Source organism: Hipposideros armiger, unplaced genomic scaffold (assembly GCF_001890085.2).
Source record: "Hipposideros armiger isolate ML-2016 unplaced genomic scaffold, ASM189008v1 scaffold_142, whole genome shotgun sequence".
Taxonomy (NCBI): domain Eukaryota; kingdom Metazoa; phylum Chordata; class Mammalia; order Chiroptera; family Hipposideridae; genus Hipposideros; species Hipposideros armiger.
The window spans coordinates 2,961,406-2,989,134 of NW_017731492.1; the positions used below are offsets into that span (position 1 = coordinate 2,961,406).

At 37.6% G+C, this 27,729-nt stretch overlaps 1 protein-coding gene across 5 annotated transcripts in view; it reads left to right on the plus strand.

The window, feature by feature from the left end:
- The window catches only part of MARCHF1 (membrane associated ring-CH-type finger 1), a 635,011-nt gene that overhangs the window by 335,161 nt on the left and 272,121 nt on the right, over positions 1-27,729 (plus strand). The gene's annotated exons all lie outside the window — the stretch shown is intronic.

Sequence of the window (27,729 nt, forward strand, 5' to 3'; positions counted from 1 at the left end):
TATACCTAAATCTGTTCTATTCAAGCAGTACAAATATATGTCATTTGAAGGGCATAACTCCAAATACATGTACTCTTTATTTAATATGTATGCTTATAATAATCACTTAACTATTTTCCATTTGGCCAATAATATTTTCTATTCTAAAATTATATGACACATACAACTTTGAAGCAAATTTCTATATATGGAACCCATTCAGAATTCAGCCTTGAAACCTTATAAAACTGCTTTGAATTATAGAACCCCAAAAAGGCATACTGAACACTTTCAAGTTAACCTGCAATTAACTAATTGCTAGAAGTTTCACTTAAATTAGAATGCTTCCTGTTTCTCGGCTACTGAGAATCACTCTTTTACCATGGTTATGTCAGTAAAGTATTAGGATTTAAAGTTTAAGATCTTAGAAGAGTGAACAGAGGAACCTTCAAATAAGAACTCTCTAATGGGGCCGGTGCTGAGAGTTAAAGGAAAATCAGCCAAAAAGCAAGACCCGGACAGTGGGTGTGTCAACTTGTGGAATCAGAAAGATCTACCCAAAGAAATGGAGTGTTTGCTGGGGAGATAGTCAGAGGAAATCCATAGTTAGAGATCCAGACCTTGGCATAGTAAATATTAGAGAAAGTTTGTTATCAGGTAGCAAGTCCATATTCTAAAGTAGCAAATGTATATTTAGTATTTATATCAATAGGTCTCAGCCCCTAAGTTTCTTCCCTTAAAGAGCTTATATTTTTATTTTTTCAGTATGGTTTCTAGGAGAGAGAGAGAGAGCGAGAGAGAGAGAGAGAGAGAGAGAGAGAGAGAGAGAGAGAGAGAGAGAGAGAGAGAGAGAGAGGGAGAGAGACATACATGCAGAAGGGAAGGAGGATAAATTAAAAAAAAAATTACCTACTGACACAAAAGTGAAACATTTGGGACTTTTTTTCAGAGACTTTAAATAAACCTTATAAGACTATGTGATTGTCCTCAATTGCTGAATTGACAACAACCTGAGTCTTCTGGTTGTTCAGTCTATTTTGAAGATCTAGGAATCATTTTGGAAATGGAGGGCATTGGAAACAGTCTGTAATATGAAGGGAAGAGGTGCATTTGGAAGTATAACTTTGAAGGTAGTGGCTGGGAGAAGTCGACATGCCTCTCAGAAGAAGAGGAGGGTCACATGTTGGGAAGGGGAATGATAGCCCACACTATATTATAGCCCTCACTGGAGCACTAAAGTAGGAATAATGGTGGAGTTGGCAATAGTTTTGCTGTAAAAGCAGGAAATTAAGACAAAGGATGTTTGGAGGCTGGAAAGAGCATGTATTCGCTGAGGTAATAATGTTTGTTTACTGGGGTTGGCAATTGGACACTTTCTAGGCACAGAATCAGTTATGATTATTTCCTTTTGATAGAAAGGTTATACAGTTACTCTCCAGGTCAAAAAAACTAGAATTGGACAGTTTTCTAGATTTGGGTTTTTCTAGAAGAATACACTGAGAATTTCCTACCCGAAGCTCTTTGCTTAAGGGTGAAAAAGGCATTAAAGATGCAATAGGTGGTTGTAACAAATGTATGCAAATTACATTATGATGGAAATTGGGTCTCTAAGATTTTTCTCATTAAGAGAAGGGCCAACAATGAGTAAGTATAAAACACATCATGTCTGCAGTTTGATATATTCCCTGTCTCAGTGCCACTTAAGGTGCTCTGTGAGCCAGTGATAGCATTCTCTTGGTCCGTGTGATTAACTGTTTCTAATTATGGTATAAAATCACTTGAAAGGATGTGTATTGCCTTCTTAATATTTAATTAGATTTTTAAAATAAGCATTCTCCGATGGTAATGTACACATATTACGACTGCTAGAGCTAATTGAGAGGCCCCAGAGGGGTCTAAAGGTGTGCTTGACATTAGCCGTGATGGTCTTCTTTGATGTTTCGTCAGCCATATCTTGTTTTAGAGCATTGTTGAGCACATCTGACAGCGCTTTTGACACGTGTTACCCTCCACCCCCACAGACTTTTCATTACTCTCTTTTGAGGAGGCATTTAGGGGTATAAAAAATGCTAACAAGCAGGGCTTTTTTCCCCCCACTGGCGACATTTTTCTGTTCCTCCAGCAGTTTTACAGCAGAATCTCTCACTTGACTGATGTGGTATAATTTCATTTTCCACAAGAGTTGAAATTTATTTGATATTAATTTTAAAGAGCTAGAGCTTTTAGTCATAAAGACAACAGAAGCCAAAACACCTAAGACAGAGCTGTATTTTCACTGTTGTTTATTCGGAAGTTCCTGGAACGAGTGCTTCAGTAAATGGGATAAAGGGGGAGATAATAGATGTCTGGGTTATTCCCATAAATTTTGCAAAACCTCCGAATATCTGAAATAGAACATAGCAATTGCTCTACCGGGAAGAGAAATGCCATTCCCGCTGTAAATCTTTACTGCCCATGCCTTCATAGCCCATTTGTCAGTCTGTGCTTTTCTATAACTATTTTAACTCTGAAAAAATAGCCGCAGGGCTGAAAACTTATTAAAACTCTCTGTGTGGAGTACGTATACTGCCTTGGGTGTTCTATGGAGCTGCAAAAAGAGAGGAGGCTGGTCCTACCCCTACGGGCAGTAAATCTAATGAGAACCACAAGCAAATTAAAAGGACTATGTGTATAAGACAAGTGACCAAATATTAGTAAAGACACCTACATTCACAAAATAGGCTGAATGAAATCTTTGCCATCAGGTTGGTGAGCTGTGTTACACGAAGAACGGAACATACACTAGCCCTGCTGCTACTAATAATAACTATCACTGATATCCTCTAAAAAATGTATTTACCTTATATTAAATCTTTACCATAGCACCATAAAATATAGGGTTTTCGCAAAAGTCATGACGCATGTTTGCGACAGATGGCACTAGTTCATTTTTGGAAGTACTAGAGTCATTTGCATCTATGTTATTGCTATGTCACTTGACAGCTGACAGTTTTAGCTTCATTCTAAAAAAAAAATTGAGTGATTTGGTTGAGTTTTGGAGATTTTACAACAAGTTGGAGATGAAGACTAAACTGCATTTTTGGCATATTTTACTGTTTTATTTCCATAAACGGAAGAACACGTGTCAAGCTTGTGAAAAGTTGCATAAAGTTTACGGTGACAATGCTCTACAAGAACATCAGTGTAAATGACGGTTCACAAAATTCCGTGCTGGTGATTTTGATCTCAATGACGCTCCTCGGTCAGGGAGACCCACCGAGGTTGATTGAGTCAAACCCACATTACACGATATGAGAGATTGCAGAAACATTGAACATCCATCATTCAAGCATTCACGACCACCTGAAGAAGCTGGGATACGTAAGCAAGCTTGATATTTGGGTTCTGCATGAACTCAAAGAAGTTCATTTGACGGCACGTAGAAACATCTGCAATATGCTCATTAAACATGAGGAAAATGATCCTTTATTGAAGAGACTGATAACTGGTGATGAGAAGTGGATTGTTTACAACAATGTGGTGCGCAAACAGTCTTGGTCCCAATGCGATGAATCGCCTCAAATGACGTTGAAAGCAGACATTCATCAGAGGAAGGTTATGCTCTCAGTGTGGTGGGGTTTTAAAGGTGTCGTGTTTTTTGAGCTCCTACCAAGGAACCAAACAATCAATTTGAATGTGTACTGTTGGCAATTGGACAGTTTGAATGAATCCATCATCCAGAAACATCAGGAGCTTGTTAATTATAAAGGAGTTGTGTTCCATCGTGACAATGGAGACAACACACAACTTTGATCACCCATCAAAAATTATTGGAGCTTGGATGGGATGTGTTGCCACACCCACCATACTCGCTTGACCTTGTGCCATCAGACTTCCACTTGTTTCACTCTCTTCAAAACTCCTTGTGTGGTATAACGTTCAATTCAAATGAGGCTGTAAATTAGCACCTTGTTCAGTTTTTCGCCAATAAAGACAGGTCCTTCTATGAACAAGGAATTATGGAGCTCACTGAAAGGTGGCAAAAGGTTATGGAACAAAATGGGCAATATATCACTGATTCATCTTTTTCTTTATATAAATAAATGACCTTTGAAAAACATAGACAAAATACGTCATGACTTTTCTGACAACCCAATAGTGTAATTATCAATTGATAGAGGAGAAGGGAGGAGAAGGTAAGTTTCTTTTTTTTTTTTTAATTGTCTTTATTTCTTAAGAGCAGTTTAAGGTTCACAGCAAAATTGAGGGGAATGTACAGAGATTTCCATATACCCCCTGCCTTCACATATGCATAGACTCCCGCATTATCAAATCCCCCTCCCCCACCAGGGGAGTGCATTTTTTACAACTGATGAATCTACATGGACACATTAATATCACCCAAAGTCCGTAGTTTACATTAGGGTTTACTCTTGGTGTTGTACATTCTGTGGTTTGGACAAATCCAGAGGGTGCCAAAAAAATGTATACACATTTTAAGAAGAGAAAACTATATTAAAATTGTAATACTCAATACTTGTATATACCAATAACAACAGATGAATACAAGTCACGTTTGACTTCTGCAATTACAAGAGGTGCTCAAAGTGGTTACCATCAGCGTTCGGACACTTCTGATTATGGCAAACTACTGCTTGAGCAACGCTTACCAAATTGTCCACTTGGCTACATTTTTTGGCACCCCTGTATATAATGACACGCAGTCATCATTATATTTATAATGTTCCATTATATAATATATTGACTTCTTTCACTTAATAATATTCATTTAAGTTTCCTCCATGGTGTTTCATTTCTTGATAGCTCATATTTTTTTAAGCACTGAATAATACCCCATTGCCTGGATTTGTTACGGTTCATTTATCCATCTACTGAAGGACATCTTTGACTGGCTCCAAGTTTTGGTAGCTAAGAATAAAGCTTCTATAAACATCTAAGAGCAGATTTTTGTGTGTATATAAGTATAAGTACCAAGGAGCATGATTGCTGGATTATATGATAAGAGAATGCTTAGTTTTGTAAGAAACCACCTAATTGTCTTTCTAAGTATCTGTACCTTTTTGCATTCTGATGAGCAATGAATACGAGTTCCTGTGACTCCATATCCTCTCCAGCATTTGATGTCGTCAATGTTCAGATTTTGGCCATTCTAGTAAGCGTGCATTGGTATTTCATTGTTGTTTTAATTTGCATTTCCCTGAAGACATATGATATGGGGCATTTTTTCATATGCTTCTTTGCTATCTATATATCTTCTTTGGAGAGGTATCTATTAAGGTCTTTGGCCAATTTTTTAATCAGGTTGTTTGCTTTCGTCTCCTTGTGTTTTGAGAGTTCTTTGTATTCATGAGGTAACAGTCCTTTATCAGATATGTCATTTGCAAAAGTTTTCTCCCAGTCTGTGTCTTATGTTGTTATTCTCTTGACATTGTCTTTCACAGAGCAGAAGTTTTTAATTTTAATGAAGTTTAGCTAATCAAGTCTTTTCTTTCATATATTATGCCTTTGGTGTTGTATCTAAAAAGTCATTGCATATCCAAGTTCATCTAGGTTTTCTCCTATGTTATAATCTAGGAATTTCATAGTTTTATATTTTACATTTAGGTTGTTATCAATTTGTGTGTGTGTGTTTTTTTTTTTTTTTTTTTAGAGGGCAGTGTTACTGGCCCTTATATGTGGGATCCGAACCAGGGCCCTCTAGAGTCCCAAGCCAGCTGTTAACCAATGCGCCACTCGGCCAGCCCGTGTTTTTTATTTTATTTTATTATTTTTTAAAATTTTGTATTTAAAAGTTTTTTTTTTAATAGAGAAGAACATGGAAATAAATTGCGAGATTACTCCCCTGAAGGGACGGCCTCAGCATAGCCCTCAGCAAACCTGTGTTTTAAAACCCCTCTCCTTTCTTTCCTTTTTTCTTTTTTCTGTTTTCTTTTTCTTTTTTTGTGCAAAGTTTAAGGTGTGTTTAGATTCACTTTTTTTTGCATGTGGATATCAAGTTGTTATAGCACCATTTGTTGAAAAGATGATCTTTGCTTTGTTGCATTGCTTTTGCTCCTTTGTCAAAGACCAGTTGACTATAAAAAAGTAAGATTTTAAGAGGCAAATTTACTCAATAGAGGTCACCCAGATAGTTTATCATAGCCAAAGCCAGATTTTAACCCAAGCTGTGTATTTATTACTCTGTATCGCTTCCATAGTATGCATCATTTGCAATCAATAAATAATGATTAGAGAGATTCTCATCAATTTGACATAAAATTACATGGTAAACTAAAGGATAACAAAGTGTTGTCTAGTTTCTTTTATGATAGGCAGACCCCAACCTGCCATAAATATCTGGCATTACTTAAACAATTTTATCTGTGTAATCTTGGAACTGTTCTTAGTATTACATGTTAATGATTAAACCACTGTGTTGATATTCATTATGTCATTGGCCCCTTGATAGATGTGTTTATGATATGTCTAACATTTCCATTGAAAGCTCTCTAATAACTACCTTGTCTATATTTTCGTAGTGCCTGCCACAATACTGAGCATAGGAAAGCTTTCTAACATATGTTAAACCAAGCTGAATTGAAGATAGAATATCTAAACAGAGACTCTTTAACTAATTTCATCAAGTGCAACATTGATTTTCCTAGAACAGAGCAATCCTTGGTTCACTCTCTAGAAGCAATAGACGCCATTGAGTATATCAAAAAGATGCTTACTGAAGAGATTTAGGTCAATAGTAATTACTCAGGATTGAAGAAAGATTTTTAACCTTCTCTTTGTTATTTATCTTATTAGACTTATTGTTAGTTTCAGCCACAGGACAAGACACTAAGTACTATTTTTTAAGCCTGAACCTATATGTGGGCATTGCCTTTCTTGGAATAGAGGCTACAGAAGCAAGATCAATTATTAGGTCAGAAATGTCACCGTGTGGAAACATTGAAAAATAAGTTTTTTGAAGAAATATATCCTGTAGATAGGAATATATTCATGTCAGCTTGCCAGCTCTCCCAAAATATATCTTTAAATTTAATCCAGTAGTAGTCTGAATTCATTCATTTAACAAATATATACTGCAAGTTGACTATGTACCCATCAGTATTCTGAGCATGGTGTTTTGCAGTGCACAAAACCTCATGGAGTTCATATTCAATACAAATTAGTACCAAAGACTTATAAGTAAAATATTGATCAAGGAAATGGATAAAAAAGAACCAGGGAAGAAAGATAAGGATTTTGGGGGAAGAGGATCAGTGGAGTCTCACTGAGGAGGTGACGTTTGAGCAAAGACAAAGGGCATCATGGAGCAAGCTATGTTGATGCTGGGAAACAGACTTCAAGGCTGAAGGAAGATCGTGGCAAAGGCCCTGACTAGTGAGATGCCTGGTGCATTTGAAAGGTTGCTGTTTAGTAAGAAGGGGAACACTCGGAAGAGCAGGTGTGTGTGTGTGTGTGGGGGGGGTGGAGAAATCGGGAACCTGTTTTGCATATGTTGTGTTTGATCTATTTATGAGACATCCCAATGGAGATGACAAGAGTTCAGCTGTAAGTATGAATCTGGACGTCAGGAGAGAGGACCAGGATATGAACATTTGGGCAGGCATCCACATTTAGATAGTATTTAAAGCAATAAGACTACTATTTCAGGCAAGAACTAAGCCTGGATAAAGCAGAGGCCTGAGAACAGAGCCTTGGGGTATTCCTGTGTTTAAAAAGGAACATGAAGTAGACTTGGCAAAGAAGATAAAAATAAGGGGTAAGGAAGGAGGAGGGAAATGAGGAGAGTACTATGCCCTAGTTGCCAAGTGTTTCAAAGACAAAGGGAGCAGTCAATCATGTATAGCATTGCTGATAAAGGGAAAACTGACAACCAACCATTACATTTCACTATGTGGCATCATTAGTGACCTTGACAAGAGAAATTTTATTCAAATGGTGGAAGTAAGAGTCTAGGTTCACTTGGATCATGAAGTGCGGGGAGAGGAAGTGATATAAGAAAAGGGAGTAAGGACAACTTATTGAGATATGGGAATGAAAGAAATGGGGTGGCTGCTAGAGGATAAAACTATTTAATATGAGAAATTAGAACACATTTTTACACTGCGGGGAAAGAGGGATGTAGATAGGAAAACAATGTTGATGCAGTAGAAAGCAACAAATAGTTGGAATAACATTTTAGGCAAGAGGAGATGGGTGGTTTCTAGTGCCCAAGCGGAGCACTAGAGGTCATGGACTTACATGGGGTCAGGGGAAATTTATCTGTAGTAAAAGCAAGAGGATAGATTATATGGACACCTTTGCAATTTTGGGGGTAAATAAGGTGGTGGGCATACCTAGAAGTTCTTTTCAAACACTATATTTTCTCAGTCAAGTCATTATCTGAGCACAAGAATGGGAAGTGCTAGGCGTGTGGGGAAGGAGGACATGTTACAAACACAGTGTGATTGTTGGGTCCAATTGAAGTAAGTGGTCTTAAATTAAATGGAAACCAATTAGCATGGTTGAGTATTTTTTTCCCTACATCTTCAGGTAGGCAGGTACTGAGTTGACATCAAGATGGAATTTACCAGTGTTAGAATTTTTCAGGCATGAAAAGTCATGAGAATGCAAGGAATGTGAGGGTGAGTGGAAGAAAGCGATTATCATGAAGGGATATGGGATTTAAGTTTGCTAGGGAGAGAGATGAGAATGTAAATTAGGCAAGGGATAGAAAAAGAGGGTGGCTCACTAAATTATATCTCCTAGTGGGGTTAAAAAATTGTTGGAATCAGATACTTGAGGGAATGAGTTGGAAATATATGAAATGCTGGATAAAATAAGTGTTTGATCTTGAGATTAAGGATGTAATACCATTGCTGACACTCACACAGACACACACACACACACACATACACACACCTTGACTGAGTGGAGATCGGTCATGGGAGCTTGAAGGAGAGGAGATCAAGGGACTTGGAGGTCACTGTTATAATGGCTATCTGTGTAGATATTGACTTAGGAGTAGTGGAGAGAGTAAGTGATGCTCAAATATTTAAGAAATGAAGAGGAGTAGGCCAATGGTGAATTGGCTGCAATTGGATTAATATGGATGGTGTGGTTTGGTAATATGCATCTGTGGGAGGATGGTAGGAGAATTATCTAGTAACAGCTATGAGGAGCTTGGATGACTCCCACCTCCCAAATGCTGTGGTACAAGAGCTGTGAAGGAGAAGAGTCATCAATGCACATTGTAACATAGTAATTACCCATTTCTTTTTCAATGATCTTTTCTAGACACTTGAAAAATTAACTATTCTTGATAAGGATAGGGCCAGGATCAGAGCTAAGTGTCAGAAAGATTGACATGTCAACTGTGGTTAAAACAGATGAGAGAGAGAGAGGAGAAGCGAGGGGAGAAGTCAAGAGTAAAGCTATCATACAAGTCCAGATGAGACGTTATAAGCATCCAGGAGGAAGGGCTGCCATACAGAACATTTGGAGGAAAGCCAAGAAAAACACTGTAAGGAAGGAATTCTAAGAAGAAAATGGACATCCTTAGATTCTCAGAAATCCCTAAAAAACAATAAGGATGGGATGCCTTGTATTGACCATTTACGGATTAGAAAACTGAAGCATACAGATATAAAATGGTTAATTCAAACTGCATAACTGATTACAAAGTGGTAGTGCTTTTTTGACTTCCAGACAGTGCTGTAAAAAACAAAATAGCCAAAGACCAATTGAATCCTGTAGATTCTGTTCCTGGTTTCATCATCACTATTATTGTTGTTATAATTAACTGCATGCTAATAAACCTTAACTTGAATAGAACAGGAAATTATTCTTGAGTCTTTTCAGCATAATATATATCATAAATTCAACGGAAATCAAGAGGACACAATCAAAAAAATATGAAAGTGTAATCAGAGAGAACTGTTTGCACACTATATTTTATGCTTTATTTCCGAAAGTCATTTTTATTTCACTAAACAGTGATTTGAGTGTCCATCAATGCTACTTGTGGTGAAGTAACTGAGCCGCTCTTGCTGGGAACTTTTCTTTTCCATTTTCAGTTGTGTCTGTGTTTGTGATTGGGTGGTGTGGGTTGTGCCTACTGCATGACTGAATGGGAATGGCAATCAGGAGAGTCAAGAGTTGGTCCTGAGGGAGGTGAGGGCATTGTCTCTGCATTACCTTCATCTAAGGGGTAATCAGGCCCTCACTGAGCATACCTGCTGGCAGTGTATGCAATTAGAGCCTCTACTTATAAATCGCAAACCCAGAAAATAAAAAGCAAAATCGAGCTACCCCATATGCAGCCTCATCAGAAGAGAAGATGGCCTTCTCCCACAGCATCTGACGGGACACTTTCCTCATTTTGTGGGACAGCAAGCTTAGAGATGGAAACCCTCAAATGCATTATCCATCCTTCCTGCCTCCATCTATGCTGAACACCTCCAACTTTGAAAGGGCAGTGGCTGACCACATGAGCAATAAACTGTGAAGAAATATGTTCAGCCTCACTTTTCGGTTCAGGAGACAGGTGTTATGGTTAGAGCCAATATGGCATTTACCAGCTGCCAGGCATCATTGTTTGAGTCAATTCATCAAGCATGCAAGAAGTGTTAGCTAACTCAGGAAACTGGCTTGTCCTAAAATGATTTATTCCTATTTAGAGGAGTATTTAATTGGCATTTTGAAAGAGGTAAGGTTGTAAGGGCAATAATGAATCCAAACAATCCCAAGTAACTGTTACCCTAATTACATAACTAGACATCTTAATCATTTAAAATTCTGAAACCTTCGGTGTGGCAAACTTTCTAGCCATTGCAAATGCATTGTTATACATGTTTGTAGGTAAAATGGCATATATTCGTGCATGTGCGAATGAGTGGACTTCTTATCTTTCAAAGCAAGGAGATTTTAAAGTGACTTCAATGTCCGCCTATCTCCATTTTTACAGAGATTGGCAGTGAAGCTTTTCTCTTCATTAATTGATCATTATTTGATTCTGAATATACTAATTATAAATCTCTATAGATTTCTACTGAAAGTGTTGGGTATGTAGCCAAGATGATGACTCGATTCTTGTTTTAAAACTTTTTTATATATCAATGTGGAGATTTAGACAAGTAAGTAGACAAATACACTATAAAGTGGCAAATGCTACAATCATGAAACTATAATACCCTAGAGCAGCGGTTCTCAACCTGTGGGTCGCGACCCCTTTGGGGGTCAAATGACCCTTTCACAGGGGTCGCCTAAGACCATCGTAAAACAAAAAGATATTTACATTATGATTCGATAACAGTAGCAAAATTACAGTTATAGAGTAGCAATGAAAATAGTTTTATGGTTGGGGGTCACCACAACATGAGGAACTGTATTAAGGGGTCGTGGCATTAGGAAGTTTGAGAACCGCTGCCCTAGAGGAAAATTGCCAAACCGGTCCACTTGGGATGGAAGTTGCTTCTCAACAGTTAGCTAAGTCCTGAAAGATGACAGATGTTATCTCACTATCCCTAGTAGGAAATAATATTACTTTGTACCTGAGGCTTGAGTGGCTTTGTAATTCTGAATCAGTATCTTATACTTTGTTTTTTCTGTGACTATACAAGAAAAATGAGGAAATGGGTGAAACAATTTAATTGAAATGTCAGAAGTCGGCATTAATCTAAGTTACTGGGGAACATTATTAGCATTCCTAAGCTATCTGACCAGTGATCAAATTTCTAGTAGGTAATTGGTTTCTTTTCTGGCTGAGTCATTCATGCTGCCTGCGTACACTTATTTGATGATGTTGGTTTCTGGCTGTCTGACGTATATATGATGTTCTCTGGTTCACTCTCACATGCTATAATGAGGCTCCAGTGAATGTTTTAGAGAAGCTACTACTAAATGTCCCTTCATTTAGAATAAAAAAGAAAAATAATTACTATTAATTCATACATTTATTCAAGAGACACTTATTAAGCTTCAACTATGCATCAGAGGCTCAGTACAGTTCCTCAATGTTTCCTCCCATAAGTTTTAGAAGCAGTAATTAGCTATTCAAAAAGATGGAGAGAATATTAAGTAAATGTATGATAATTATTTACCCAGGTCCCTTTTCATTTGTAGTTTAATGTTTTGGAAGACAATTATTTGTGGGTGTCTTGCATTTCTGCTCGTCTTGTGAGCAGAGTACTGACTGTTTTTGTTCTGAACTATCTTTTCAAAGATGTTTGTATAGCAAACAACCTTAGAAGGCAGATTTGTTTATGTCCAGGGTCAAGGTCAGGCAGGCTAAGAGCCCTTTATAAAAGATCTGGGTTCTCTAAGCTCAGGGTTCCTCTCCTATAATGCAACCCACTGTGTGTGCAGGTATCACCAAGCCCTCTTTGCATTATCTTCTGAAAATTTAGGTTCAAAATACTGGCACAAATGTTACTCCTGTGGCTATGAATGTTGCTTTGAATAATAAAATAATTTGCCTCTGACCTTGGAATCTCATGTCTTACTCCAGCATCCATGAAGCTGTGGTGGCTAATTAATTAGTTTACAAGGAGACCCTTCACAGTTCTTGACATAATGTTCTCTTATATTGCTTCTCTTCTACTATCATTTTCTTTTCCTATGATGAAAAAAATAAATACTTCCTGGAATGAATGATTCTTTTTTTAAAAGCTCATTAAATATAGCTCTTTTCTTATACCTATATTCTTTATGACAGATATTTCCTACATGATGACAGCTATAGCTACTTGTAACTTCCCAACTCAAGCAGCAAATTTCTTAAGTGTATTTTAAACCAAGCTATACGGAGCCTCCATGGGCCATCTGATTAAATTGTGAGCAAATTTGAAGGGTCTGTTTCCATTTCAAACATAGTAGTTGCACTCTTATATGTTCTACAAAATATCTGTCTAAGGTTTTAGGCAATGAATGAATGAATGAATATAAAATAAAGAAATGTTTTAAATCACTATTCTTGATTATACATTTAAGTTTTCTAGTCTGCAAGAAAACTTCCAGACTAGGGTTTATACTCCCCCCCCCCATATTTCCTTTGTTAATTTAACTGTGAAACTCAGTGACCAGATGAGGCCACTAGACATTTTTTTTTTAAAGATTTTTATTGGGGAATTGGGAGACGGGAACAGCGCTGGGGAATTGGGGGGAAGGGGAACAGACAAGTTGCTGTCGTTTTGTTCTTCAGTCTAGTTGTGGAGGACCTTGCTTCACTGGCCCAAGTTGGCACCATCATTGCGCTCTTCCCGGGCGAGGCAGATCAGTCGCCGGCTTCTGGACGGCCGCTCATGCTGGCTGCTGGCTACACACAGTAGCCCATGGCAACCCACTGCCACAGGGGCTGCAGCCTATGCCGTCGCTGGCGATCCAGGTTGAGCTGTTGTTCAGCATCTTAGCTGTGGAGGGCAGTGTCACCGGCCCTCATATGTGGGATCCAAACCGGGGCCCTCTGGCGTCCCAAGCCAGTTCTTAACCAACGCGCCACCCCGCGGGCCCAGGCCACTAGACATTTTTATTTTTTCATTTTCTACATGTTTAATTGCTAAAATATCAGTGGGCTGAAGATGTTTATTTGTTTGTTTGTTTAATTTGTGGAGGCCCTTTACTTTTTCATTGAAAAGGGACAGATTAATACTGGATAGTAGTCAAAGCTGAACACAGTCTTGGATCAAAATTATTTGCTAATAAAAGAAAAAGCCATCAAGGACACTAGTCATCATCTCTAGGAGGACAAGTATTAAGTAATGTATATTAGAGGAGGAAAATCATGAGAGCAGGGCAATTTCTTGTGCTGTCTGCGGTCACCTGCTTTGGTTCTGTTTGGATTAGCCCTTAGGTGATAAAGGAATCAATGTTCCACCAACTCACAGTTGTGTATAAGTCACGGGGAAAGAGAGCAAAGTCCTTAGGGAAGAATGCAGTACCTTCTGGGAAAGCATTGCAAAGTCCCCACTTGTCATGTACAATGATGACAGCTTCTTAAGCGTTTTTTTGTTTTGTTTTGTTTTGTTTCATTTTTGTGAGCTGGGAGTGTTCGTAAATTTTCATTGGCAAAAGTACTCCTCTGTGAGACATATTTTGGAATAAGCTATGGATTTACAGACATACCTTGTTTTATTGCGCTTTGTTTTATTGAGCTTCACAGATATTGTGTTTTTTACAAATTGGAGGTAACCGCCTGCATCGAACAAGTCTATTGGTACCATTATCTCAACATTGTTTGCTCACTTCATGTCTTTGTGTCACATTTTAGTCATTCTCATAATATTTCAAACTTTTTCATTATTATTATAATGATAATAATAATTATTATTATAACAATTATTATTATTATTATATTTGTTATGGTAATCTGTGATTAGTCATGTTTGATATTCCTATTATAATTGTGTTGGGGCACCACAAGCCATGTGGATAAATGTTGGGTCTATTCCACTGACTAGCTGTTCCCTGTCTCACTCTCCTCAGGCTTCCTTATTCCCTGAGACACAACAACATTGAAATTAGGCCAATTAATCAAATATATGGTGATGGAAGGAGAGCTGACTCTGGGTGGTGAACACACAATGTGATATATAGATGATGTACTACAGAATTGTACACCTGAAATCTATGTAACTTTACTACTAACAATTGTCACCTCAATAAACTTTAATAAAAACAAAATTAGGCCAATTAAAAACCCTATAATGTCCTCCAAGTGTTGAAGTGGAGGAAAGAGTCAGGTGTCCCTCATTTTAAATTAAAAGCTAGTAATGATTAAGCTTAATGAGGATGGCATGTTGAAAGCCTAGACAGGCCAACAACTAGGCCTCTTGTGCCAAGAAAGTTAGTTAAGTTGTGAATGCAATGGAAACATTTTAAGGGAAATTAAAAGTGATACTACAGTGAACACACAGATGATAAGAAAATGAAACAGCCGATTGCTGATCTAGAGAAAGTCTTAATGGCTTGGATAGATCAAACCAGCCACAACATTCTCTTAAACCAAAACCTAATCCCAAACAGGGTCCTAACTCTTTAATTCTCAGAAGACCGAGAAAGGTGAGGGAGCTGAAGAAGAGAAGTTTGAAGCTAGCAGAGGTTGGTTCATGAGGTTGAAGGAAAGAAGTCGTTTCCATAACATAAAAGTACAAGATGAAGCAGCAAGTGCTGATAATTGAAGCTACAGCAAGTTATCCAGAAGGTCTAGCTAAGATAAAAAATGAAGGTGGCTACACTAAACAACAGATTTTCAGTGTAGATGCAACAGCCTTTTTTTGGAAGAAGATGCCATCTAGGACTGTCATAGCTAGAGAAGAGAAGTCAATGCTTGGTTTCAAAGCTTCAAAGCACGGGCTGACTCTTTTTAGGGGCTCATGCAGCTGATGACTTTAAGTTGAAGCCAATGCTCATTTGCCATTCTGAAAATCTTAAGGCCCTTAAGAATTAGGTTAAATCTACTCTGAATGTGCTCTGAGACCTACTGCTCAGAAAAAAAATAACTCTTTCCAAGTGTTACTGCTCATTGACAATGCACCTGGTCACCCAAGAACCCTGATGGTGAAGTACAATCGAATTAATGTTGTTTTTATGTCTGCTAACATAATATCCATTTTGCAGCCTATGGATCAAGGAGTAATTTCAACTTTCAAGTCTTATTATTTAAGAAATACATTTGGTAAGGCCATCCTTGCCATACATAGTGATTCTTCTTATGGATCTGGGTAAAATACATTGAAAACCTTCTGGAAAGAATTCACCATTCCAGATACCATTAAGAATGTTCTTGATTCATAGGAAGAGATTAAAAAAAATCAGTCTTAACAGGACTTGGAAAGAAGTTGATTCCAACCGTCACGAATGACTTTGAGGTGTTCAAGACTTCAGTGGAGGAAGTAACTGAAGATGTGGTAGAAATAGCAAGAGAACTAGAATCAGAAGCAGAGCCTGAAAATGTGACTGAATTGCTGCAATCTTATGATAAAACTTTAATGGATGAGCTGTTGCTTGGCTTGGGCACCAAAGAAAGTGGTCTCTTGAGAGAGAGTCTACTCCTGGTGAAGATGCCACAAAGACTGTTGAAATTATAACAAAGGACTTAGAATATTTTATAAACTTTGTTGATAAGGCAATAGCATCACATGCTACTGAGAAGTTGTTCATGAAACAGTCAATTGATGCAGCAAATTTCATTATTTCCTTATTTTATGAAATTGTCATAGCCACCTCAATCTTCAGCAACTATGACTGTGATCAGTCAACAGCCATCAACAGTGAGGCAAAAACCCTCTACCAGCAAAAAGATTACGGCTCACTGAACATTCAGATGATGGTTAGTATTTTTTAGCAATAAAGTACTTTTTAAAATTAAAGCATTACATTGAATTTTTAAAACATAATGCTATTTCATACTTAATAGACTACAGTATAGTGTAAACATAACTTTAATATGCACTGGGAACCCAAAATTTCATATGACTTGCTTTATTGTGATCCTCACTTTATTGTGATGGTCTAGGACTGATGGTCTGCCTGTATATCCACTGGAAATTTATATTAACCTTTTAAAATGAAAAAAACAAAACATAAAACAGGAACTGTGTAAATAATTTAATTGGGAATCTGTTTTGTGTTCTTTACTTAACACCTTTTATTCTAGATATTCCTCTTACAAATTCAGGTGTTAAAATTATTCACCATTTGAACTTGTAAACTCACTTCCCCGCCCCATGGGACCTAAATAAGAAATCAGGAAATTACTCACCTTCACAGGATGAAAATTTAATTACTGTTTTATGTTAGCAAGATAAAGCACGGAAATAATTATTGCTAAATTATATACAACAGAACTCTCAAAATTGTGACCTGACAAGATTTTGGTGACTTTTTCTGTCTTCACATGGTGTCCCCTGGGCTTTGAAGCTTGTTTTAGTCTCTGGAGTTTGAAATACAGGTTAATTATACTAGTACTGTGAACTCAGCAAAATAAAATGACTATAAACAGTAGAAACATATTTCAAACTTGCCTGACACAACCTGAATATTTATACATTTACTAGACACTAGTCTGTTCCTGGTTTTGTACTATGAAGCAAAAAAGATCAGCATTGAGATCTGGCAGAAATTTTACCAGTGATGACAGACAGCTGGCTTATCCCAGGTTAATGATATTTCCAGAATTTAAATATTATTAATCCAAAAATTTACAATTATAAAAAGCAAGCCTATTATATCACATATCAACCGTAAGTGCAGTAAAAAATTTTAAAAAAGTAAACAATAAATATATAAATAAGGGTGTGTATCTGTGTAATAAGGAAAAATAGAAAATGCTCTGAGCATTTAAACGGGAATTTAATGCTGGGGACTGGTTCTATAGGTAATACAATCAATGATAAACTATCCTCATCCCTCTATATATTATGGGGTACAATTCCTAATTCTTTAAAAATCACTGTACCCCCTCTCTTCCCTAAAAAACACTAGTATCGAAGTTCATGCTATCAAATTATACTTCCTAATCCCTTTTTGTTACAATAATCTGCAGAGGCCATTGACCAATCCCCGTTATTCCTTGATAATGTTAGCTTCTGGATAGTGCTCTTTTAAATTATTTGTTCTTGCTTCTGTTCAAAATGGATGTCTTTCTTCAATATTGTTCCTGTAATAACTGATTCTTTCAATTATCTTGTACATCATTTCTTTGTCCTTCTCCATTATCCTGGTATCCATCCTATCTGAGCCATCCTTTCCTATGGCCATACTTAGGCCAATTATGTTCAATAGAACTTTCTGCAGTGCTGGAAATAGTCTGTACCTACGCTGTTCCATACAGTATTGCTATGGACTGAATGTTTGTGTCCCTCCAAAATGCATAAGTTAAAACCTAATCCCCAATGTGGTGGTATTTTGGAGGTGGCACCTTTATGAGGTGATTTGGCCATGAGGATGGAGCCCTTATAAAAGATTAGTACCCTTATAAAAGACAGCTCCCTTCCCTCTTCTGCCATGTAAGGATACAGCAAAGAAAGGGCCACCTGTGAACCAGGAAACAAGTCGTCATCAGACAGTGAATCTGCTGGCACCTTTATCATGGACTTCCTAGCCTCCAGATTGTGAGAAAGAACTTTATGATGTTTATAAACTACCCAGCCTATGGTATTCTGTTGCTTGAACGGAGTAAGACATACAGCCAGTAGGCACAAGTGGCTATTGAGCACTGAAATGTATCTAGTGTGACTAAGGAAGTGAATTTTCACTTTATTGAATTCTAATTAATTTAAATAGCTTCATGTGGATAGTGACTACCATTTTACATAGTGTAGCTTAGACCTTATCATGAACAATAACTGTACCCACTCCATAATCTGATTTTCATGTAGACCCATCTTTGACCACCCTGCATATATTTCTAGCTCACATTCTCTAGATCCCATCTCCAACAGTTTTTAGATATCCTCCCCTTAGACCTTGAATTGGTTGATCTTAACGATTTTTCTCTGCCTTTAGTCCAATGAGCTTTTCATTATTTTAATTACACAACACAGATACTATGACCCATCATTATTATCAGTCCTTTTGTCTATACCATTCATCACAATTGCTATTATTTTTCTTCTGGGTATTTGGTTGCAAAACCTCCAAGTCTAGTAAAATATAACCCATTGCCTCCTTGAGACACTCACCTGTGCCTGAATGTGGCTGGAGAAAAACAGTCAAGTCTTCCACATCTTTCTTTAACTTCCTGGCTGCTTACCACAAGCAGACCTATAATGCTACTAAGCAATGCCTATGTCTCTATTCACTGTCTCACTAACTGAATCAGCTGTTTCATACAATCACCTCTTTCCTGAGACCCTTAAGGCCTCCTCTCCTACCCTCTCTCTCAACTGATGTCCTTGCTTTGTATTTCACCAGCATAGAAGCAATGAGAAGAGAACTTCCCGAAGTCCTTCTGCTATCATCTAAAAATCCATTAATCTGTGCCCATATACTAGACACTTCCTTTCTTTGGTGAGGATGAAATGTTCATTATCTTAGCTAAGGCAGTGCCTCAACTTGTACATTAGATACAATTCCTTTCATCTTACTCAAAGTCACTGGAGAAATTCTTTCAGAAGTAAATTATCAATTTTCCCTTGTACTCCATCATTCCCATCAGCATACAAGCATGTTGTCATTACACCCATCTTCAACAACAAAAAAATCTCATAATCCCTCATATCACTTCAGCTAAACTCTATTTCCATTTACAGAAAAAAATTTCTTGAAAAACTATTCATACCTCCTGCTTCCAGTGAATGCCCTCCCCTTCTCCATTGAGCCCACTCTAACAAGTTTCCTTCCTTCGTCATCAAAATTGCACTATTAGGGTCACCAGTGACCTTCACCTTTCCTAATGTAATGGCCAAGTCTCAGTTGTCTTTTTATTATTTTTTATTTTTTGTCTTTTTTTTTAATTAATGGATGGATCTTGAGATTATTATGCTAAGTGAAATAAGTCAGTTCTTATTTTTTTTAATTTTATTTTTTTAAAAGATTTTATTGGAGAATTGGGGCAGGGGAGCAGCGCTTGGAAATCGGGGAAAGGGGACAGAGAAGTTGGTGTCCTTTTGTTCTTTAGTCTAGTTGTGGAGGGCATCGCTTCACTGGCCCATGTTGGTATTATTATTGAGTGCTTCCCAGGTGAAGCAATAGGTCACTGGCCACTGGATGGCTGCTCATGGCAGCTTACAACAGCTCATACCAGCTGCCGGCTGCTCATGCTAGCTGCCAGCCACTTACGGCCGCCCACTGCAGCCCCATTGCAGCCTATGCCATCGCTGGCGACTCACGGAAGCCCAGCTCCAGGTTGAGCTGTTGTTCACCATCTTAGCTGTAGAAGGCAAAGTGTCACTGGCCTGCATGTGGGATCCAAACCACGGTCATGCTGCTCAGAGCTGGCGTCCCAAGCCAACTCTTAACCAACGTGCCACTTGGCTGGCCCAGTCAGTTGTCTTTTGATGGAGCATTTGACCCAGGTGGCCACTTCTTCTTATAACATTCCTTCTATTTGACTTCCTTTCATTGGCTATTTTTTTCCCTTAGACTTCTTTACTGGTTCTGTAAGTCCTCTTATGTATAAACTTTGTGCTCCTCAGGAGCTGAATCATTAAACTCCTTTTTTTCTCTATTTAAACTTACTCTCTAAGTGATTTCATCTACCTCTTGTCTTTAAAACCCATCTACATGCAGATTATGTCCAAATATACACCCGTATCCCAGGCCCCTCCTCTGGAATCCATACTTCTTATCTAACTTTCTACTTGACACTCTACTCGGAGTCTAATAAACAGTGCAAATTTGACATGCCTAAATCAAACTTCCTAATTTCCCCTTCTCAAAAACCTTACATGTTATAGTGCTCACATCTCATTCAATAACCACTCCATTTTTCTAATTCCTCTGGTCCAAAACGCAGGATCATTCTTTATTCATCTGTCACCCCTCTTTCTAATCCCTTCCCCAAACCACATCCAAGCCATTAAAAATAAACCCAGAATCTGGTGACCTTTCTTCACTTTTAATCACCCTAGCACAAACCATCATAAGCTTTCTACAAGATTTCTGCAACAGCCACTTCATCGGTCTTACTGAATTTGTTCTTGCCTCCCTGTAGTCTCATCACAGCAAAGCAGCTAGAACTATCCTTTTAAAACCAAATTAAATTTATACTCCTCTGATCATTCCCCATTACCCCTCAAACCCCATCTCATTCCATGCTCAGATCCTCCCTCCACTCCAGACACATTGATTGTCTTGCATTTCCCAGAATATTATCAGATAGGCACTCTTGGCATTAGTCTTTCCCTCTGTGTGCAGGGATGTCTGTTGTTACCTCTGCCTCATCTCCAGCTAAGGACCCCTCAGAGTCACATTTCTTAAAAATGTCCTACCTTACATGGCTCTTGACTGGAACTACCAATAGAGCTTCTGGGATTTACAATGGTTTAAACTCTTTAGAAGTTCAATTTAGAAACACGCTATTCAGTTTTGACGGCCAAGATCTTTGGCAGCAGGTCTCCTGACCTCCCCTTCCCAGATCTTCCAAAGCGTATGTAAGTTCCTGATGTCCTGTGTGCAAACACTGCTTACTTGGAAGACAAAGAATTCCTTCTGTTTTTCTGAGTGAAATCTGACATACAATCTTCAGAGAAATAATTTTCCTCTTGAAGCTATACTCCTTTCATTTCCTTTGCTTACCTACTCCCTATTCTGTATTAAATAACACCCCAATTTTCTATTCACCTTTTCTGCTTTATAGGTACTGATTTATCTCCTTAGCATTTATTACCATCTGACACACTTATGTTGACTGGCTTGTCTGTTTAGTGTCTGTGTCTCTCAAATAGAATGTAGTTTTCTTAAGGCCAGGGATACTTTCTCTTTCATTCACTGCTACATTCTCATTGTCAAAAGCATGTCCAACATATAGTAGATTCCTAATCTGTATTTGTTGAATGAATGAAGAAATAAGTGGTTGCATTTTAAAAATGAACATAATACTGACATCTAAAAGGTGCTTATTGTTTGCCAGACACAATTGCAAGGTGTTGCATATATTAACCCATTTAATCATTAACAACACAGTGTCATCACTTCACTTTACATGTGAGGAAACTGAGGCATAGATAGATCAAATAATTTTGCCCAAAGTCACACAATCAATGGAGGGCAAGAGTCAAAGTTTGATTTGAGTCAGTCTGATTCTAAAATCCACACTCTTTATTTCTGGCATTTAACTGCCTCTCACAAAACAACCAACCAAACAAAAATAAGAAAAACAGGGCAGAAGGAGCTTATTTAAAAATTTTAAAACACCCAGGATAATTTGTGACATAGACACAGAAAACTTTTTTTACTTATTAATTCTGGCACAAAAACTACAGAAATTACAGCATATATTCCTATATTTAAAATGTAATAAAAATAGTATGTATTATTATTTATTATTAAAGAATGTTTTTATAGGTAGATAGTGGCTTGGCACTTACAGGAAGATTTGTTATAAAGTCTATATGCAGAGGTGGAACAGGAGAGTGATACAAACTCAGCAGTATATGACTTCTGGTCTATAAAGTACAGTAGAAGAGGAAATAGGGTAAGGATACAATTCTTTGTATGGAATCACAGAAGACCCTAAATAGCCACAGTAATTCTGACCAAAAAAAGAGCAAGGCTGGAGGTATCACACTCCCTGACTTCAATTTATATTTAAAAGTGACAATAATTAAAAGAGCACAGCATTGGCAGAAAAACAGATAGACCAATGGAATAGAATGGAGAACCCAGAAGTAAATCCACATATGTATGGGCAGATAATTTTCAACAAAGGAGGCAAAAACATACAACAAATAAAAGAAAGCCTCTTCAATAAATGGTGCTGGGAAAATTGGAAAGCCACATGGAAAAGAGTGAAACTAGACTGCTATCTGTCACCAGGTACCAAATTAACTCAAAATGGATCAAAGACCTAAATAGAAAACCTGAAACATTAAAATGCATAGAAAAAAGCATAGGTACTAAACTTATGGACCTGGGGTTTATAGAGGATTTTATGAATTTGACCTCAAAGGCAAGGGAAGTAAAAGCGAAAATAAATGAATGGGACCATATGAAACTAAAAAGCTTCTGTACAGCATAAGAAACCATCAACATAACAAAGAGGCAAGCAACTGAATGGGAGAAGATATTTGCAAACAACTCCTCCGATAAGGGGCTAATATCCAAAATATATAAAGAACTCATACAACTCAACAACTACAAAAAAACCAAACAATCCAATTAAAAAACAGGCAGAGGACCCAAATAGATACTTCTTCCAAGAAGATATACAAATGACCAACAGATATATGAAAAGATGCTCAACTTCACTAGCTATTAGTGAAATGCAAATCAAAACCACAATGAAATACCACCTCATACCAGTTAGAATGGCTATCATCAACAAGACAAGTAATAACAAGTGTTGGAAAGTCTGTGGAGAAAAAGGAACCCTCATACATTGCTGGAGGGAATATAAATTGGTGCAGCCACTATGGAAAACAGTATGGAGGTTCCTCAAAAAATTAAGAATAGAATTAGTATATGACCCAGCAATCCTTCTTCTGGGTATCAAGCCAAAAAATCTGAAAACATTTATCTGTACCCCTATTTTCATTGCAGCATTATTCACGATGGCCAAGACATAGAAACAACCAAAGTGTCCTTCAACTGATGATTAGAAAAAGATGTGTTATGATATACAACGAAACATTACAAGTCGTTGGCAAAGATGAAATGCTGACATTTATTACAACATAGATGGGCCCTGAGATTATCATTGCTAAGCGAAATAAGTCAGAAAAAGTTGAGAGCCATATGATGTCACTCATATGTGGGATATAAAACTGAAAGCAACAAATGAACAAGACAAACAAACAAAAAATCATAGGTACAGACAAGTTTCGTGGTTACCACAGGGTAAGGAGGGAGGGGGAGTTTAATAGTAGAAGAGGCTAAAGGGTGTCAAATATATAGTGATGGAAGGAGAATTGACTTTGGGTGGTGAACACACAATGCAATTTATAAATGATGTATTTTAGAATTGTACACTTGAAACATACTTTTACTAACCAATGTCAGCCCAGTAAATTTAATAAAAATTAGAAAAAAAAATAAGGATGCAATTCTCATTGCATGTGAGGGATGAGCAAATGTTACTCAGGAGATATTCAGGCAGTCCTGGGACTAAGGTCTAAGAAACTTAGTCAGGATCCCTTTTGTCAATCTTGTGTCTGTTATCTTAACCTGTTTTCTTCCATCTTGTAAATATAGTTGTTGAATATGTTTGGCTTTACTACATGGTGATGAGACCATGTCAAAGAATATGATACAGTTCCGCTCTAAATTATAATTTAGTAAGAACGCTAAAGAAATTACCATATTATGTAACCTGTTTGTTAAAGATGAAGACTCTAGGTTCCCACTGCCTGAGTTCAGGCCCTGATTTCAAGAATATTACTTGTGTGACCATGAATAAGAAATACAATCTCTCTGTACCTCAGTTTCCTCTTCCCTAAAGTAGAGATGAAAAGAATACATACCTCATAGGATTGTTAAAGGATGAAATGGTTTGATATCTATAAAGCACTTAGAACAGTGCCTGGCACATGAAAATGACTGTAAATCTTACTTGTTACTGTACTAGATGGGGACATCATAAACTACTTGGGTCCCTAGAACATGGCGTTTCATTTCAGATCTCCCTGTTTTCTCCATTCCTTTCCTTCTCCCTACATGTTTTTTTGGAAAACACAAAAACAAAAGCAAAAACAAAAAACCAAACCTGTGATTATGTTACCATGTCTTTATTTTCACACTACTATCACACAACACTTCTGACACCATATGTGTGGGAGTTTTCCCCCCTGATAAGCAATTCTCTGTGACACCACCTCGGTGTTGTACAATTTAACTCAATTCTAACACTACCTAGATATCATGTCAGATTCCACTGATTAAAGGCTCAGTCCCATAAGACTGCTCCCCCTTCACTTCAGATGCCAGTTGTAAGTACTAGGTCCCCAGGTTACGCACAAACTTCTGTACAACTTAGCTACAAACCGGAGGTTCCCGCAATCTCCTCTTTGGGTTGGATTAAGTTGCTGGAGTGGCTCGCAGAGCTCAGGGAGACACTTACTTATGTTTACCAGTTTATTGAATGATATGATAAAGGATAAAGATAAATAGCCAGATGAAGAGATACATAGGGGAAGGTCTGGGAGGGTCCTGAGTGTAAGAGCTTCTGTCCCCATGGAGTTGGGGTGATACCCTCCCAGTACAAGGATGTATTCACCACCCTGGAAGCTCTCAGAACCCCATACTATTGGGATTTTTATGGAGGCTTCCTCACATAGACATGATCAATTATTAACTCCATTTCCAGCCCCTCTCCTCTCTCTGGGGATGGGAGGTGGAGCAAAAAATTCCAAGCGTCTAATCATGGCTTGGTATTTCTGGTGACCAGCTGCCATCTAGGAGACTTTCCGGAGCCCACAAAGAGCCCTCACTGGAGCAATAGATGCTCCTAGTGCTCTTACCAGTTAGGAATTTACAAGGGTTTTATAAGCCCTGTGTCAGGACAGGGTCAAAGACCAAATATTAAAACAAGAGATACTCCTACTAGTATTATCTCTTAGGAAATTACAGAGGTTTTAGGAGCTCTGTGCCAGAACCATGGGCAGAAACCATTATACATATATTTCTATTATCTCACACATGTCATTCCCGATTCCTCATTTAACTCTAGCTTTGTTGAAACTCAGCTCAAGCATCAACTCAGAACTCAATAGCACTATTTATACCATGCTGTAATAATTGATATCATTTATTATGTACATTGATTAACTTAGGTACATACTTCCAGCTCACAGGGACCACACTGAACACTTTTGCATCCTCGGTATTTAGCACAATGTCTGGTGTGTAGTGCAAAAATAAAACAGCAGCAACAAAACAGTGTTTGCTGCACTGAAACAGTGAGGATATAAGAGAGATGTCATGCTCTCCACGAGGAGGGCCTCAGGCTGCCTCCAAGAAAAACTTCAGAGGACTTGTGCCTTGATGAATTTCCAACTGTCTGTCTGATCCTCAGCTTAAGAGCTTCGAAAATAATTTGGCCTGCACACCAATATTCGATTCATTTCTCAATAGTGGACCCTCACCTAATTAAACAGCCACATGAAACCATACTGCAGTTTATCATTTAGCAATGAGAGATGACACTCACACATACTTACAGCCAGTAAATACTCAAGGTGCAAATGATAAGTATGTTCTCTTGCTAAGGACAGGCCTATGGAGGGATCTTCAATAAGTCCACGTTGAATTAACAGTGAACCACGGCAGAAATACACAGATGACAGTTGGAAACGGGATCCAGAATTCAAGGGAGAATTCTGGGTTGGAAAATGTGATATTTGAAGATGTCAAAATTGAAAAGGCTTTCAGGAATGAACATTTGGGCCAGAAGAGGATTCAGGGCAAACGTTTAGCTGACTCTTGACGTTTTCATCCTGTCTTTCAAAAATGCCTCCTCATTGTATAGGGACAGGATTCCTTGTACCTATAGCTGATGTGGGCTTTGAATGTGTTCACATCAAGGATCTTTCAGCTCTCTCTTGCCAAAGCCCCTTCTTCCTAAACCCTCACCAAGGAAAATGCAGCATGCCTTTCACTTTGGAAGTGACAAATCCTACGTAGCTTCCTATCAGTCACAAAAGTGCTTTCCTCCTTCAATCATATTCAGTTGTTTGCATTTTTCCCTATGTGAACAGAAGAATCTTCAACCCCATCCTCTTCTGTGTTTCCATTATTGAACTTATCTAATCACAGGACTGGGATGAGTTTTGGTAATGCCACCTAGCATCTATTTTCCTTACAAGCTGCCTCAAAATCGTTTAATCCAGGTGTCTCCAAAATGTTTTATTGAAACACTTTTGTATTTAAAAATATTATTTCCCAATATATTTTATTTTGCTATATATTTATTGTAAAATGCACATGATTATAAAAACATATTGCTCATTTGTATTTTGATTTGCTGTATTTATTAGTCAGGTATATACAGTAAGCTATGCACTGGAACATTATATTGTGTATACTATGAAGCACACATAAAAATAGAAATAACAAGTGTTAACGAGGATGTGGAGAAAACGGAACTTGCATGCACTGTTGGTGGGAATGTAAATGGTGCAGCCACTATGGAAAATAGTATGGAAGTTCCTAAAAAAATTAAAAATAGAACCGCCATATGATCCAGCAATCCCAGTTCTGAGTCTTTATTTGAAGAAAACAAAAACAATAATTAAAAAAATATATGTGCCCCATGTTCATTGCAACGTTATTTGCAATAGTAAACATATGGAAACAACCTAAGTTTCTATTGATGGGTGAATGGATAAAGAAGATGTGATATATATACATATGATATATATATATATATATATATATATATATATATATATATATATATGTGTGTGTGTGTGTGTGTGTGTGTGTGTTTTCTTCCTAAGGCCTACACACTGCCTCATTTGCTTATTCTGTTTTGCACCCCCACTGATTTAAGTAGAATACTTTTCAAAATTTAGCCCCAGGTGTCACCACCAACTGCTGAGAAAAGAAACTCACATTTCTGGAGATTGGGGCATTATCTTTATAGTGACAGCCATTATTATTTTTGGGGGTGTAAGCTTTCTTGTTATATCTTTAAAACATTTATTTATTTATTTATATTAGTTTCAGGTGTACAAAACAACATAATGACTAGACATTTACACCCCTCACAAAGTGATAACCCCCCCCAAGTCTACTACCCCTCTCACATCGTATATAGCTGTTACAATACTATTGACTATATTTCCTATGCTGTACTTTACATCCTGTGACTATCTATCTATCTATCTATCATTATAGTTGACATTCAATGTTATTCTGCTTGAGCTTCAGGTGTACAGCACAGAGGTCAGACATCTACACAGTCTATGAAGTGATCCCCTTGATAAGTCCAGTACCCATCTGGCACCCTAAATGACTTTTATAACATTATTTATTATATTCCCCATACTGTATTTCACACCCCCGTGACTGTTTTGTGACTACCGATTTGTAGTTTCTAATCCCTTCACCTTCTCTTAGGCACAGCTGAAATCAGCTATCAGTCCTTTTGTTCAGAAACCAGTTTTTAGACACTGCAGTATT